The sequence below is a fragment of the Dendropsophus ebraccatus genome, chromosome 3, assembly GCF_027789765.1.
Source record: "Dendropsophus ebraccatus isolate aDenEbr1 chromosome 3, aDenEbr1.pat, whole genome shotgun sequence".
In the NCBI taxonomy this organism is placed as follows: Eukaryota; Metazoa; Chordata; class Amphibia; order Anura; family Hylidae; genus Dendropsophus; species Dendropsophus ebraccatus.
Window position 1 is genome coordinate 150023363 of NC_091456.1, and position 16804 is coordinate 150040166.

Consider the following 16804-nt stretch of genomic DNA (forward strand, 5'->3'; position numbering starts at 1 on the left):
CATATTATGTAAGCGAATAAGTTATATTAATGCCATAAGTTTTTTTGTAGGTAAGGAAATTATAGAATCACCCAATGTCGAGTAAATAATGATCATCAATGATAAAAATTATCCCAGATAGTAATTTGTTGTTCTATGATTTCTTCTCTTAGGCCCACTTTTGTGATGGTTTTTTATTCCATTTAGACTTCTTATAGTATTGTCACATTAATGACTCTTGCTTCCGCCATTTTGCTTTGCTTTTTTTATGTACATTTTCAAGGCATATTGCTTTAAGTTTTCTACAGCTACATATTTTATTTCTGTAGTGTCCCAAAGCGGGTATGCCCAGTGTCGGACTGGGGTTCCTGGGGCCCACCAATATAGACCCAGTGAGAAATGACATGTCAGTAAGTGTTACTGCAGGTTCTGAGCTAAGGGCCAACCGGAGGATCCTCTGGTCCTCCAGTGGGCCAGTCCGACACTGGGTATGCCACTACGTCCTAGCACTGCCTGTCATCAGGTATTTTTGTATGTGTTCTATACTCTGGGCTGAAGGATGCTTTCTCTACTTTCGCCTCTTGGTGTCTCATTTTCTTGTATATATTGCACAGCTGAATGTATGGTAAAGGGCTAAAGATGCACTTATCACTTGTTACTGTTCCACCAATCCTTAAGCTGGGTAACACACACCACACTGACCTATCAGATACTCAGGTTCTGTTCTTTCCAGAAGCTTCCTCACCAAAGGGAGACAAGTTCCATCCACTCCTATACTGATTCTTTCCAAGTACTATCACAAGTCCAGTCAAGGTTAAAACCTAAAGACGGAGTAACTACCATACAAGGATACCTTGTCTACAACTGGTGTGAAAATCCTTTCTAAAGTCAGGATGTTCCAGAAACTACAGGTTTATCAGCAGCCGAGCAAAGAGCAAATAAAGCAGAAGAACTTCATTGATCTTTGCTCAGGCATGTCGGGAACTATGAGCGGCTAGCTATGTCTGGTTGTGCAAGTCCAGGGCCCGTGCTACCTGAACTGGCACTTTGTGATCTCTCTGGCAAGAGGCGGTATCTCCCTGAACCATAAGTACAATTATCTACTATCAAGATTGTCTACAAGCCAAGTTGACAGAGTACTCTTACTATTTAGGCAAGGTCCTTTGGCAGCCCCCTACCTTACTCCAAGTCAAGTCTAACGTCACTTCATCGTAACGTTACCTACAAGCTCCTATCCACACCTATACACCTCAAGTGCCCAGCTTAAGCGTTCTGTGTTGTCCATTAGAAAAGGGACTATTTTTGTGACCTATTGCACCTTACTGCCATATACTATTTTTGTATTGCACTGAAGATTCTCTCAGCAAACTGTTCTTTTGTTTAAGAACTGGACTCTATGGTTACTTGGCTTTACAACCACACTCGTGTGTCAGTATACCCAGGGGTGGGCAGACCACTCCTAGCAACTGTGACAAGTGCCTAGTCAGTACACCTAACACCTGGCCCATTGCTAATTCCAACACCTAGCAACCCCAGATTACTGCATTTTAACCTTTACATTTTGTTCATACACCAAAGTTTACACACAACTGACTGGGAACAACCAACATTTTTTAACACACTTCTGTTTTCAATGTGTTTTATAACCATCTTTATTGTTCAAATTGACAACTTCCTTGCTGGGGACAAATTTTCTCTTGGCAAAGCCCACAGTCCTGTAAGATCTGTGAGCGCTTTTTCTTTTACTTGGTAAAGTAATTTTCATTTTTCAGCTTGAGCCAGTATTTTCTTCACAAATGCAAATTACAAGATGATTCTATCATTTGTCCCCAACATTGAATGATTTCATATTATTTTTTCTCCACTTGTAATTAATTTTAAAATTTTACGTATGTTTCATAAAGCCAGAATTTTAAGCTATTGATTTGTGTTTTGTGATGTCATTATACAAATGTGCACTTTCTATGCTTGTTTACATGGTACATTGCTATTATATTATGTCATAGTACTGCTTTGGAAAATTGCTGCAAGTAGTCAAATGTACCACTAGGTACATCACTTTGTGTTTTTTACATTAATAGGTCGATTAATAGGTCTCCTGTAATAATATAGAGATAAAGCAAATGATAATGTTTGCTTTAGAAGAATTGTGGTAATAAGGTGACCTTTGGGCTATGTTCACACTATGTAAAAAATAAAATAAGAAAGGTGTCTTTTTTGCTATTTAAAAAGACGTCCTTTATTGCTGCATTTTAATTGACCTTAATGCAATGCACTGAAGTCAATGGGATGACGGAGTGCACATAGTTTATTAAATGACGGATGTTGTCTGTGCAGACGTCAAAATAATGATCATGACAATTATTTTTAGATGACCTTTGCAAAGATTTTTCAGTTGTTCACGCAGTCTTTCTTTTTTCACCGTCCGTTCACCGCCTTTACTATTAAATTCAATGGACTTTTCAATTAAAGACACACCCCAAAGGCCAATCATTCCACCTGAACTGCAATACTGTACCAACAGAAGTCATTGAACTGACAGGTGGCCAAACAGCGAAATGACGGACGTCATTTTTTCTTTTCAAAAACGGAGAGGAAAAACATTGTGGGAACATAGCCTTAGGCTGCTTGTCCTTTTTGCGCCTTCTAGCGAGCACTTATTCAGTCATGAGTTCAAATAAATTATGATGTCTTGGTTTTTGAAGACTCGTTGCTATTTAAAAGGCTGATTTAACCAATCAACCATGGCAACCAGTCTGTTCAGAGTTGGTTTGGTTCTATGTTCATAGCCAAGAAAGAAACAAGTCCGTAGCAGTCATGCCATTCACCATCTGCATTATTAAATTTTTCTAAAAGGTTTTAGGATTAAGTGAAAATCTTCTAAAAGAGGGCAAAAATGTAAAACCAACTTTAGCTCAAAAAAACTTTAGATCTGTTCATGAGCGTTATTCCCATTCAGAGCATAAAAAGAAGCTAGATTGTATGTAGTTACAGTCATTGGTGCGACCGGTAATTTCTCTGCTACATGTGCACTAAAAACTTAAATGGCCTCGGAAATGGACATCAGATTAATGATGCCGTTCAGTCGCTTTAATAGTAAATTAACAGCTACAATTTCTACTGTGTTACAGAAGTTATCTTTTATAAGCTGCCTTTTGTTTCAAATAGGTAGACTGTCTTAGATCTAAGAGCAGGTTTTGATCGTTGCCTTCTATACCACGTATTAGCCTGTGTAATGTATTTCATTTGCATAGCAGCATGCAGGCAGTGGTGGAGATGGTTGGGCTCGTGAATTATGGGGACGTTGTAAATCTTTAACTTTGAATAAGTGTTTTGCATAATTAAAACTAAGTTCACGAGGTCAGTGGACAAAGACCAATGAAGGATTCCGACTTTGGCATCAAAATTCAAATAGGAACTAAAGGAGCCTCTGTGTTTCCTACAATGTATACAGAAACTTTGTGATCTGTACATGTGCTAGGTTAGGTAATTGCCGGTTTGGAACATCATTATTAATCTACACTAAAAGAAAAAGAACAATAAAAAAAACATAGAGGAAGATGTATCATCTGCACAATTTTATGGAGCAGGTGGTACATTTTTTATGGGCTGTGCAAAATTTTACAGCTAAGCCAAAATTATAATTAGGCGCATGTGCTTTGATAAGTTTTGCGGAATTTCTTTGCGCACTTTTTTGCCTAAAAAAATTTAGCTAAAAGAAAACTACACAAGGGTAGAAGTGGATCATGCAATTTTTTTTGTGCAAAAACTAAAAAATCACGAATGTTAAATCTCACTAACACAGTAGGTAATAAAAAAAAAAAACGTCCCCTCCAAGCATAAAAAAATTAAAAAAATAATATTAGTATTAGCCAAAGTAATAGTGCGAACCCAATGATGTATGTGCCCCATAATTTTCTAGCATTTTTTTCATTTTAAAATGAGGAAGTTCTTCAATTTTTAAAAACGAACCTAGAAGACAGCAAACACTTTTGTACACTGAATGCTCTCAAGGATTGTGTCAATCATTTTTTAATGGTACAAGCTTTTTTTATATTTTAAACAATTTATAGAACATTTCTTCCATTCCATTGTTGCTAAAAGGGTTCTGAGACTTGATATATTGATATTGGTATATTGATGGCCTACCCATAGCATAGGCCATTAATATCACATGAGGGGGGTCAGACTCCTGGCACCACACCAACCAGCTGATCAGTCTTTAAATATGGTAGCCAGAGTACCTAATTTTTCCCCACAACCCATTCACTTCAATGTGCTGTACTGGGTACAGCTGCCGCTACCAAATATATAGAGGTGCCCCTAGTAGGAAGTAAAAAAAGCCTCAGCAATTTTACAAGTGCCACATTCCCTTGAATCAGGTAATCGCCATGTATTGATGGCATATCCTAAGAGTTGGTTAGTTGAACATGGCAGCATCGGTCAACCACAGCTCCTGAGTGCATTTCCACTGTTCGGCTATGTTCACACGCTGTACAAACAACGGCCATTGTTCAACACTACCTACGGCTGGAACTAATGATCACAATCTTTAATTCTGGCTGGCCGTAGGTAATAATAAACAACGGCTGTTGACAGTGGAACTTCATTGTTTGCACAGCGTGTGAACATAGCTTTACAGCACTGTATCATTTATTGCACCCTATTTAGCCAATTGGTATTATACAATGCAATGGCTAATATAATATGTTATTATATCGAGGGATATATTCTTCCTATATGACAACATCACATTCTTATACACAGCAGATTTGCTATTAATACTATGCCTAGTCTAAAGCCAAATAAATAACTGATGCCTGCTGTCAGGGAGATCGCTTTCCAATATCAGATATGCAATTGTGTCACAACTGAATGCTCTGTAGCAAGGCATTCACTTTTTCTAAGGATCTGGTCATCTCAAACATGTTTCCGGCATAGTGGAATCTTTTTTTTCTGCCCATATGGCTTTACTTACTGTGAAAATGCATTGGTTATAGTCATCTTATCATACAAAGACATGCAGGAAAAAACTTTAGATAGTAGTATTGCTAATCACAAATCTTTGGAAGCATTGCAATGTAACATTTTTACTGACAGAGGATGTAAGCTGGCACTGCTGTTCACTGCCCAACGGTTGCATACACTTAATCCAGTTTTCCTGGTAGCGATATATAATGTGAGTGTGTAGTGGTGGTCATCTTTGTAAGTCGATTGTCCATAAATATTGTTCATTCGTAACGAACAAGAATAAGCAGCACTTGCCAATTTGTGGTTTAATAATTCTCCTTTATTCTATAATTCAGCCTAATGCTTGCTGTGTGGGAGGGACAGCTGTTTTGCAGGTAAACTCGCTTCCTCTGACTGTAGGAAGAGTGTTTAACCACAAAACAGCTGTCCCGCTCACACAGTACGCTTCTGTCATCTGTTTATACTGGTATGAGGCTGAATTATGGAATAAAGGAGAATTACTGAACTGCAAATTGGTGAGTGCCGCTTATTCTTTTTCTTTGCAAATGTGCAATTTAAAATGGTATTGTCCTATATAACAAGGAAGTTGGGGAAACTATATTGGCTTCTCTCCATACATTACTGCAGTGTACCCAAAACTTAACCATACCCCAATATTGATTAACTTCACATGTCAAGGTGGTTATGCACTTCCTCCATGATCATGAGCTAAAGGAAAACATAGTAGTCAAACCACTAAATCCTACATATTACAAGTCAACCCTAGCCCAATCATCAAATCACAATAAATTATTGAACTTTTAAGGCTCCCTTTTGTGTTGTAGAATAACAGTGTAACCAAATTCAAGCTATTAATGTACATGGCATATTCTCTTGTTGGATTAATTTGTGCTTTCCAGATAGATAGATAGATAGATAGATAGATAGATAGATAGATAGGAGATAGAAAGATAGATGGAAAGATAGATAGGAGATAGATAGATGGAAAGATAGATAGATAGATAGATAGATAGATAGATAGGAGATAGATAGATAGATAGATAGATAGATAGATAGATAGGAGATAGATAGATAGGAGATAGATAGATAGATAGATAGATAGATAGATAGATAGATAGAAAGAAATATAGGAGATAGATAGATAGATAGATAGATAGATAGATAGATAGATAGATAGAATGAATATATATTACCTGGCTTGTTTGATTGCTATGCCTCACGGATTTCACAATTACTTTGTGATAAGGTCCAGCCATTCCCAGGATCTAACATTCTTAAACTGATGGTAAATTCCTGCAAAAAAAGGACACAAGGGGTTACTCTGTTCTTATACAGAGAACAGTTACATACACTATAATAATCACGAATCTTCAAAACACTGTAAAGACATTTTATTCCTTCATATATAGGTCAAGATGACTCATTTTGTCATCATTTTGTATCATTTTCAGGAAACAATTGAAATAGTTTTTTTTTTTTGTTTTGTTTTGTTTTTTGCAAAATATATTCTAGCAATAATACTACTGCCGTAGTGCTGCTCTTGATGAAAGTTAATGTGGGCATACTCTATGGGACAAGAATATTCCCAAGGCTACCCCTTCTGCCCCCCCCCCCCCCAGCTTAAAAAAACATGGACTGTTTAATGCCTCTGTGAATAGAGTATAGATCCTCACTGTTTAGAAATTCAACTCCCCTATGATGAAGCTTCCTGATCACAGAGTCCAAAGGGAACAATTCAGGTAATAGGTTTGAGGGAATAGCTGATGAGGCAATCCCCCAGGAATGACTTTCCATAATATGATTTTTTGAAGTTGTGACTTTTTGATGCCATGTTTCGGTGAATGGAAATAGTTGATACATATAAGATATAGTAGCAAGTGTTTTCACAGAGCAATCTTTCCATTGGTAGCCACATCTAGCATTGTAGCCATATCCATTTATTACAGCAGTGGACACAAGATGGCAGATTGTGTCAAAACACTGAATAAAAAAACCTAGCATGCAGGATATTTGTCCTGTGAAATGGTATGTTCACACTGAGGAATCCGGGCAAAGTGCCTGCCCCGGATTCCGCCACTTGCCTTCACTCGCGTCCGCGCACATCTCTGCCTGTGCCATGGACCGCATTCTATGGTCAGACGGATTACACTGTCCGCCCAAAGAATGAACAGGTTCATTCTTTGGGCAGACGGCAGAATCCACCTGTGCATAGAATGTAGTCTATGGCACAGGCGGAGATGCATGCAGCCGTGAGCGAGGGCGAGCTGCGGAATCCACGGCGGGTAATCCAACAGATGAATGGAAAAAAAACAGTAGAGATGTGAACCCAGCCTTAGGTAATAAGGATGAGTTTTGATTGGAGTGGAGGTTAAAATGCTCCCCATTATCCATCAAAAGTATATGGAACTAGCTCCCTACCCGTGAATTATGTATTTCTTAATGTATGAGTGAATGTTAAATAAAGGAGAACTACATTAAGACTTCATTGCAATCATATTATTTTTCTCAGCATTATATATAGTATTGTACTGCAAGACAAAAGAGACCAAGCAGTAGTAGCAGAAAGGTAGACAAAGCATGAAAGTAATGACCAAAGCAATTACCATACTAATCCGTAGCATGTAACCTACTCATATGCATACATGACTAGTGTACTAATGTCGCTGACTGTCAAGTTCTGGCATGGCTTCATCTTCTTGTACCCACTTTTAATAATTGCTCTTCCTATTGGTATTTAGTAAATGACTAACTTGCAATCAAGAAAACTGGCATTTCTATAGGGCAACTTCTACGTAATCTACGTGCTATAGAGATTGATGCTGCTTGTATGCTCATTGTTTGCTCCTTCCAGAGATAAATGGAGACCAAACAATGTCAGACTGGACTCTCCAGAGAAAACAAGTCCGGGGCCAGGACTCCATATGTTCACATCCAATTTTAATTGCATCATAATTATAGATGAGCGAACCTGGAGCACGCTCGAGTCCATCCGAACCCGAACGTTCAGCATTTGATTAGCGGTGGCTGCTGAATTTGGATAAAGCTGTAAGGTTGTCTGGAAAACATGGATACAGCCAATGACTATATCCATGTTTTCCAAATAGCCTTAGGGCTTTATCCAACTTCAGCAGCCACCGCTAATCAAATGCCGAATGCTTGGGTTCGGATGAACTCGAGCATGCTTGAGGTTCGCTCATCTCTAATCATAATCTATTATTAGCAATAAACTGGTAGGACACATCACCAACAATGTCTAATTTATGTCTGAATAAACTCATAAGAAAAAGACCCTTGTGAGAAGTGACTGTCTCAACAGTCAGCTCCAAATATCTCCTGAACCTTTGGGGCCCATTATTGTCTCAAAGCCTGGGCCACTGGAGGATCCTCTATTACTATGGTAGGTGATTTGGCCTTGCAATATAAATATATGCTTTTATATCTCACCAATGATTTTCAAATGCTTCTTTCCAGACTAGGTTCCAATATTTCCTCAACCTTTCATCTGAAATGAGAATAAAAACAATACATAAAAACATAATACAGTTAAAAAAAAATAAAGAGTTATGTTTAACAGTGTATGAGAAAGACACCTTACCACAACGAACATATATAAGTGAAGTTATTCCGTCAAACTATAGGAAAATTTCCCGGCACTCGCCCTTGTAGCTTGCAATTAGGTTTTATTCCATATGGAAGTGCCCGTAACAAACAGCAGACTGCTGTTTGTTACGTGCACCTCCATATAGAATAAAACTTAATTGCAAACTACAAGGGTGAGTGCCGGGAAATGTTTCCTATTTGCTGTATATTATCGTCCATGAGCACCACATCCCGACTTGTTTTGTGCATTCTGTCAAACTATAAATACATGGCCTAATGCCAAAAAAACAAAGCCCTGCCCGATCAGATTCTAACCTCTCTTTTTCATAGCAGAGTTGAAAACTAAAGAAGACGCCTGACTCTTTGCTGCAGTCAACACTGACAATTTTTGTAAGAACTATTTTTTATGCATATTCGCTGTCTTCTAAACTCTTCTAGTAAAGCTCCACCTTGGTGCTATGGTAAAAATAACCTTTGCAGGTCCCAACTGCAGCAAACAGGTGTCCCTCCCCGCCACAATCTGGATTCTGTACATGGAAGAAAGAGAGAAAGGTTGTTCCAACATCTTCTCTGCTCCCTCCAATCATAGAATATGTAGAATCTACAGCTATATTCTACCCAAAACATTATACTGAAACATTATATCGTGAGGAGCTTTATTATCCAATACTTACCTGGTCCTTCACTCTGGGAAGTTGTAGCAATCCTAGTGAGATGGATATTTCAGGAATCACTGTAGTCAGAGCTTTATTTCACTAAACTCCTGAAAAGCACAATAAAAAGGTTCCAGTAGCATAAATGACAGATAAGTGTTAATAATTATTTCCAGGTTATCAGGATACAAGAATCCAAGCCGCACAGCTAATTCATCGAATAAACCTGAGTCCTGACTTTTCCTAATGATGATATTCTGCTGACATGTAACCACTTTAGAATCTACCGTTAATGATTTTTGCATCATTAAAGAATGTCTGTAATAATAATATTGTCTATACAATTTAGCCAAGTAAGAAATACCAAACAATATAAAATACACTGTACATCAATGATTTTTCATTCACACCTAATATCTGACCGCTCTGCCATGCGTGGATGCATAAGAATAAACAGAATGATATTGTTTTTCGATAGAACAATTATTGGTGATCACTTTATGCTGGGGGACCATGTTCATTAATGAATCAAATAAACAGTGAAAATTGTGTGGCCTTTATGGCTAGAAGATTATGCAAGCCAAGGAGGTAGGTACTAAAGTAGTATTGGCTAACCTTGACACTCCAGCTGTTGCAAAACTACAATTCCCATCATGCCTGAGCAACCAAAGATATGGCTTTGGCTGCCCAGGTATGATGGGAATTGAGGTTTGCAACAGCTGGAGTGTCAAGGTTAGCCATCACTGTACTAAAGGAAAGCTTGTGCCAGTCAGCATCAGTTACCATTACTTTTTAGGTTATGTTCACACACCGTCAAAATGATGCCTGTTTTTAATGGATGGTCATCATTGAACGGTCAATAGCCAATATTTTATAACAATGGCCGTCATTTGTGTAATACCAGCCGTTGTTATAAAATAACGGCCATTATTTGCCAATGAATGGCGGCCGTCCAATAAAAACAGCTGGCATGTTCACGATATGTGTGAACATAGCCCAGATCTACAGTATTACTGGTTGATTTATTCTGTTTCTAATGGAAAAAAAGATCAAGACAAATCTTTTAATAAAAAATAAAAAAAAAACTCAGCCTGCCCCCCTTGCACCCCCAAACACACCTAGAACCATACTAAATATGTCAACTAAGTAAATGTATGAAAAACATAAATCACTACACTAGTACCGCTACACATGCATTTATTCACAAACAATATACACATATACATGTGCATTGCATACACAGAAAAAATATATTAAACACAATACATATACTGTACACATATCAAACACATATACATACATACCACACAAATCTAAAAAACAAATATGCTTGTGTACATAATATATACACATATATACACTTACAGTATATACTCATTACACTTGCAACTTACACATACAGACTGCTCCTGCAAAGCTCTAGCGAGCCACACCTGTGTGCTTTTCTTGAGTTGCTCTCTCAACACTCTTTACCCCTCTTTTTTCTTTCACTTTGCACCTTTGTCACTAATAGTACAGTAATGCTATGATGAGTGCTGGTAGTGTGCAGTGTCTGTATAAGTGATCTGTGGAGGTGTTAGACCTAAGACTCTCCCCAATCTAATATGAATAGACTATCCTAAGGATAAACCATCAGTGTTATGTCTGGATGACCCCTTGAAGGATCAGGGCTCCATAATACCGGTGATGGCACAGGGGCGAGGAAGTGTCCTGTCTGCTCCATCCCCTCACCTATACTCCTGCTCTGCAGCCCTATGTAAGAATAAAGAGCAGGGTAGGTGGCAGCCTGGTAGCTCAGTTGTTAGCACTGTGCTTTGCATTACTAGGGTCCCAGTTTCCAATCTGACCAAGGATAACATCTGCGCCCTCTCCTTGAGTTTCTTGGGTTTCCTTCCTATGATCACAGAGTTGACCAGTCAAGTAGTCCTGTAATTCCAACCATATACCAGAATGGGTGGAAGAATTGTACTACTTCTGTCATATGGTTTCCTCCAGGTTCTTCAGTTCTCCCTACACAGTGCACCAAAACCATACTGACTGGCTAATTTGGAATTTAGATTGAAAGTCAAAAAGAGACATTAAAGGAGGAGATTTGTGAAGCTGTCCTGTGGTGGTCATAGATAAGGCAGTAATGGCTGTATGTGGCAGTATGTGGCTGCCGCAAGCATTCATTGTTGCAGCTGGTACCTGGGTAGCTGGTTTAAGCAATGTAAGGCCCTGCTATCGGGGAGTTTCAAATGCTAGTGGCTCAAGATACCCCAATATTTGCAGCCCGTGCCTGGGCTTCATCCTGCATAACCCAGCAACCCCAGGTGTGGGCTGCAATGACTAATGCATGCCAAGGCTGCCCGCCATTACCGCCACATCAAAGAGTGCTCTTATATAAAGATTCTCTTTGTTGCCCATAGGAACCAATCAGAACTCAGCTTTCATTTCTCATATTGCTCTGGTAAAATGAAAGCTAAGCTGTGATTGGTTGCTATGGGCCCAGTCATGGTCGTTAATATTGGGTTACTAGTGTTCTAGTGAGGGCTTTTCATTGCTTAAACCAGCAACCCCAGGTGCCAGCTGCAATGATGACCAGCCACATGCTATTACCGCTGTATCTAAGACCACCATAAGACATCTTCACAAGTCTGACATAAAGCAAACGGACTATAAGGGGTGTGGCTTAGTGGCAAGTGGGCGTGACTTGAACAAGCAGAGGGGATGCTAATTCAGTCTCATTCTACATTGTTTCTGGTGTAAAATGCCCCACACTTGATTTTAAAAGTGGTGTAGGCTCATTGCGGCATATTTTTAAAGCACCCGCACCTTAAGGCTATGTTCACACTATGTAAAACTACGGCCGTAGCTCTCGCCGAGTTAAACATAGCCTTATTTTCAATGGGATCCCGGCCGGAGCATACATACATCGCATGTGCTCCGGCCGGGATCCCATGTGGCGCTGGAAAAAACTGACATGTCAGCGAAAAAACTGACATTCAGTGAATTCCGGCCGCAGAAAGACCTGTCAGTTCACACAGTGAAGCAAGCGGCTCTGGCCGCTTGCTTCACTGTGGGCTTTGGGAAGCTCTAATGCGGGCATGCGCTGATGGAAAGATCCGGGTTAAGACCGGCCGTTCCGTGACCTGGCCGGGGTCACAGAATGGCCGGGTGTTCACGTAATGTGAACATAGCCTAATTCTGTGTATTTTAAATCTTGCTCACTAACAGAGCATTGGCTTCAATTGTGTGCATTCTGCACCTACTTTTCATAGTAAATATGCCTTTTTTGGGCCAACCAAACCTGTAGATGTACCCACAGGTATCTAGATCAATTGATACACAACAATATACATCAATTCATGGCTAAGGGTAAAACAATACAATCTACTATCTTATAAATACAATACCAGAAAAAAAATTCATTTCAACCTGATTGTATAAGACAGCATACATTACAACGAGGTGTGGTGCCAAGCGGGTCACTACATCTATGCTAATTGGGGAGCCTACTTGCTTCAAGCACTTCTCTGTCCCACTTTGATGGAGACCATATTTGCCTAATGAAATGAAGAAATACTAAATTCAATTTTCTGTGAAGGTCTGTAGAAATATGCTGCACATCACCCAAGGATTTCTGTGACATATTAAGAACAAGTCGCTCAGGCAGCACATGCATATATTTCAATTGCTTAGGGCAAGTTTTTATAAATTAGCTTTTCTTATATTGCTCTATAGTCCAAGGCTACCATGTTATGCTAATAGAATAATAGCTGACCATTCACCCAACCCCATGTCACAACTTTATAATATTTGTAGGCCTCAGCTTATGGCAGATCAATTAAATGGACAGAAGTTGTATGTCTTAATATTCTTTTCTTGTCGGCCTTAGATTCACAATTTTTTGTTAGAAAAGTTCCCCCAACAATTAACTATTTATAGGCTGTCCCTATGGTGGCGTCCCTACCAGTCAGCAGTAATACAGTATGTATCCTGCATTATTCATTACCATTACACAACATACAATACACAATACAATTATAATGTTACTAAAGTTATATAGTGAGTTAGGTTTTACAACCTTTGCACAATTAAAACACATGAACATTGAAGATCATCTGGTGATTTGTATAATGCACTACAATATTTCTGTGGAAAACTGAAAGGGAGACTGTTAGGCCCCTGACTGGTATAATAACATATCAGCACCCCTCAACCACAACACTAGAGGAAAACTGAGGTGGGTTTCTCACTCTGTTTAACCCCTTAGATGCTGCTGTGTCACTATTGACTGTGGTTTTTAAGGGATAAATAGCTGGGGTCAGAGTGATCTTTAATTCTGGTCATTGCAACCACGTGTCAGATGTAATATATTGCTGCCGGTGGCATGGGCTCTCCACGATAAATATATATAGTATGGCAGGTGGCACAAGTGGAATAAAATAAGAGCAGAAAATATTTCCATATTTCTGTACTTTAAGGATCTTAAAGTCTCAGTATTTTTCTCCAGAAGCAGTGACACCTTTGTCCATGCTTTATGTCTGATACTGCAGATTTCACATAGCTGAACTGTATTACCAACACAACCAATGAGTAAGACTGGCACTGTTCCTGATATAAAGAAACAGAGACTTTTCTTCTAGTGAAGCTACAGAGGTAGGGGTCTTTTACACAGGCTTATTATCGGCAAGGAGTATTGCTGGAAATGCTCCTCCGGCCAATAATCGACCTGTCTAAAAATGTCAGCAATAAGCCAAAGAGTGGGTAAACACCCACTCCTCGGCTGACAGTATCTTTTCTGCTGAGCCAATGACTCTATCCATGTATCGCCTATGGCTGTACCCATGTATCGCCTATGGCTGTACCCATTTATCGCCTATGGCTGTACCAATGTATCGCCTATGGCTGTACCCATGTATCGCCTATGGCTGTACCCATGTATCGCCTATGGCTGTACCCATGTATCACCTATGGCTGTACCCACGTATCAGCCTATGGCTGTTTCCATGTATCACCTATAGCTGTACCCATGTATCGCCTATGGCTATACCCATGTATCGCCTATGGCAGTACCAATGTATCGCCTATGGCTGTACCCCTGTATCGCCTATAGCTGTAACCATGTATCGCCTATGGCTGTTTCCATGTTTTTTTAGCCAGTTCTCGGCCTGCATCCACCTTATCGAGGCCACAGAATTCAAATGCCAGTAGTTTAGATTTGAGCGAATCTACATTTTTGGCAAGTTCACCCATCTCTATTCATTAGCCCTTATTTATTACTATGTTTGCACAAAAATTCTGCACACATTTTGACATGTTGCTAGACCATGTATTAAATTGATTTATGATTTGCCCTTTTAAGTAATTTTTAAAGGACAATTATGAAATAAGCAAGAAAGGGGTTTGGTTAGGAAAGTGTTGAGGAGTTGGGCATATATATTAATGTAGATGTATGAAATGAGTGCACAAAATTTTCAGTGGGTAATGCTTAGTAGTCAGCCCAGTAGACCCAGGAAGAAACCAATGGTTGTCTATTTAGTGAACCTAATGTTCTTCTGATACAGACTATTAATTTAAAAAAAAATGCAAAGTAAAAAAAAAAGCAAAAGCAATACATATGATACAGAATAATAAGTGCAAAAAAGTTATTATATTTTTTGTGTATACATTCCGTAAAAAAAAAAAATTAGGTATAAACACATCTGTAATAACGTGGAAAATGAGTTTATCCATTATTAGTTATTTATGGGAAATTCAATATAAAAAATAAATTACAAAACACAACCACCCCCTAAAAATGTATATAAATAACACAATAATAATAATAATTTGTATGTACCCCCAAACTCAGCCAAAAATACGCTTTCTGTGATATAAAACAAGCAGGGTGCAGTTTTAGAAGCTGACTGCCAGTCAAGCAGAGTTAGGGAAGGGAGAAGGAGCTAGGACGCATCACAGCCCTCAGCAGATCAGGAGCTTGGGAAAGACTCCTTTACACTTGGGCACTGAAAAATAAAAGGAGTTTCTCTGCCATGGCGGTACAGATGAATATATGAAAGGTGTCAAGTGTCTCCTTGCCCTATCAGCTATCTAACACTGTCAGCAGTGTGAATGCCGTTTTACTGCATATTTGTGACATATATGCATGAAAAAAAATGACATGTAGAACCCCCCTAATAAGGTATATTGAGTCTGAGTGCCTACAGGAGCATGAGCCGCAAATATGGCCCTTGAGGGAAAGACGGTGTGTTATGACCATTACCTACTGTGACGGGTTAATCCTGTTATCTATATATAGGTGTTACCTTTCAATGTAATCCTGCCGGTGATGATAATGATCAGACTACTGAGAAGGATTCTTTACAAAGGTGTCCGCATAGTAATGAGGCTTTGCGGCCAGTGTAAAAACTACTAGACTTATTCTTTACTACAGATATTGACAGAAAAAAATTACCCATAAATATTATATTTACCTTACAAATTTAACATAAACAATTGTTTTCAGACAATATAATCCCTTTAAGTGTTTTGCCTTTCAGAGCTATCTAATTTATGGTTTCTGACTTTAAAATCCCACACCTGTATTGGGATTGTAATACATGCCGACAGCAACTTTGTTCATTCTTGCACTTGTACTATGTGCCGGAGGCTCATGGAGGGTGGGATCAGAGGTCATTTACAGAGCATGAAAAGTTCTCGGCTTGCAATTTGAGGTCTGGTTATCATCATCTCACTCATGTCTCATTGTGGATTTGTTGTGTGTATCGACTATTTATTATGCAGACCAGTAACCAGTACTGATGATGGTATTAGCATTTATTATAAAGCCCATTGGCGTTGAGATTAGTCTTCTTACAACCAAAAATTCACCAACACAGGACTACCAGTTGTGAGAGTATAATGGTTTCCACTCTCTAAATTTATTATAACTTCTAAGCTGCCCATTGTTTGATCTAGTCACATGACCCGAGTGATAATGTCATTGATCATTGGGAACAGATTCAGTATAATTCATAGTTTATAAATGTAAGTGTGTGTGTTCCCTCAGGGCTTATGAGTTAGTTGGTGGTCTCACTATGTGATTGACACATAACTGTGTATCCATTCTCAGACAATGAAGACTGCCAATCATTGCATGAGACCGCCCACTGGACTATCAATCTTTTTAGCTGGGGGTTGCTGTATAACATCCTGTAGATCTTCCAACATGACAACGTTGCAACCCAAAACACAAGAACTGATCAATTGCTTATTTTGGCATCAATTTGTGCTTATATTTCTTGTTACATCAGTCACCAGCAAGCATTTATTCTTTGGGTTGTAAAGAGTAGCTCTATGTCCCGAAATGATCGTTTAGTAGTAGACTCTATGTAAACCTTACATTGGGGAGAGCATGTCTATGCACAAAAGTTGGGGCATGCACTACCGAATGTAATGAATAAACGGGTAATTATTAGTAACTAGTAATTATTAATGAACATTTTTTGTATTATTTCTAATTTTGGTGTGCTCCTTCATATTACATACCCCTGTCTCTCTTTTTTGGTGTTGGGGAGAACATGTCATGGCTACAGTAAATACTAATGGGTTTAAGCTTTAAGGCTCCCATATAGTAT

The 16804-nt window shown here is 38.9% G+C and overlaps 1 long non-coding RNA gene across 1 annotated transcript in view; it reads right to left on the bottom strand.

Moving 5' to 3' along the window:
• Positions 1-16804, bottom strand: part of LOC138787383 (uncharacterized) — a 29034-nt gene that overhangs the window by 1687 nt on the left and 10543 nt on the right. Inside the window, exons 2-4 of the long non-coding RNA XR_011362363.1 lie at positions 9225-9313; positions 8395-8452; positions 6144-6243 (exon numbers count right to left, since the gene is read on the bottom strand). This is a non-coding gene — a long non-coding RNA (uncharacterized lncRNA). The remainder of the gene's footprint in view (positions 1-6143; positions 6244-8394; positions 8453-9224; positions 9314-16804) is intronic.